Genomic DNA, 1,416 nt, shown 5'->3' with positions numbered 1-1,416 from the left:
GTCATATGCAACCTTCTGCATCAGTCATTCTCAACCTTCTCAATGCTGGCCCTTCAATAGCTCCTCACATTGTAATGGCCCTAGCCTTAAAATTATTTTTGTTGCTACTTCATAGCTATAATTTACTACTGTTATGAATTGCAATGTAAATATCTGATTTGCAGGCTATGTGACCCCCCCAAAGGGGTCACGACCCACAGGTTGAGAATCACTACTCCACATCAACTTTTTTTTTTTATTCCATCATTTCCTTTACAACTGAAACTCTGGGAATTCAAAATTAACATCTTGCCTCTGAGCTTCTTGTACATAACAGAAAAAGTTCTGACCTTGTGCCCCACGTTGTTCTGCTGTTGTCTAATGAACTTTTGTGAGCAGGCTGCCATTCAGTTTCACTTGGATTCTCTTACCCACAATTTCGCTTGGGAAGACCAAGTCCTCAAGGACACCGTCGTGCACTGTGGTCAGGGTGTGGCTTCTGGTGCTCTTTTGCTTATTGTTCGTATGGCTTTTCCGGATTGGCTTGGGCAGACTGCTCCGTTGAGCAATAAAGACCACATGCTTCCCACTGATGATTTTTCTCTGATTCACGAACTAGCTGGACTTGGATTTTCTGGAAAGATTTCAGATGAGGAACTGGTACAAATATTATGATAGCTTTCCGACCACCACCACTTCGATTTCCTTGTCCACGGTGACGTTGAGCTCCTGCGCCTGCGCGTTGAGATCCGAGTTCATCTCCAGCTCGAGCAGTGCCTGAGAGATGTCAGACTCAAACTCATCCAGCTTCTCGCCATTGGGCTTCACAGTCTTGGTGCTTGAGGTGAGCATGGCTTCGTTCTTACGGAGTGCCAGCTTAGAAAGAGACGCACATCATCTTGTGATCAATCAATCTCTCTTTGCCGGGTTCCAGACAACGCCTGCTTTAATGAAGCAGTCCTCTATCTCCATCCTTAGTGCCTACCATGTAATACAAGCTCAACATATAGTGGATGGTCGAGAGAACAAATGAACAAAGAAATGAATAAAGAGTGAATGAGAGATGAACCACTGACTTTTTAGTGGTCACTGAGTTAGACTCATCCCGAGATTTGATATATATAATGAACTAAGTGTACGTGCTGGCATTACTGATCAATTTGATTTCATCGTACAGATTTGTTCACAGTGATTTTAGCATATAAATTTATGGTCTAACATAAATACACATTGGCTTTTCCAGTTGCTAATTGGGATGGCCTATGAAAAAGGCTATGTTGAGGGAAGGGACTTGGCCCTAAGGAAAGTAAGGGAGCAAACAGGAACTTTTCCTAAGATGTTGACAGGTCTGCCTATCACAGCATGAAAGAAGTTTTTAGAACATGTATTTACCTCTCTGTCACTTCAGTACGAAGGAACCTGTGTGGATCCTCTGTA

General features: G+C 43.0%; 1 pseudogene; it reads right to left on the bottom strand.

The window, feature by feature from the left end:
- Nucleotides 1-252: 252 nt before the first annotated feature.
- Nucleotides 253-831, bottom strand: Rps7-ps19 (ribosomal protein S7, pseudogene 19; annotated as a pseudogene).
- Between the last annotated feature and the right edge of the window lie 585 nt (nt 832-1,416).

The sequence above is a fragment of the Rattus norvegicus genome, chromosome 5 (genome assembly GCF_021556685.1).
Source record: "Rattus norvegicus strain SHRSP/BbbUtx chromosome 5, alternate assembly SHRSP_T2T, whole genome shotgun sequence".
Classification (NCBI taxonomy): Eukaryota; Metazoa; Chordata; class Mammalia; order Rodentia; family Muridae; genus Rattus; species Rattus norvegicus.
Note: the sequence above shows the minus strand (reverse complement) of the source record. Positions and strands in the feature narration are given on the sequence as shown.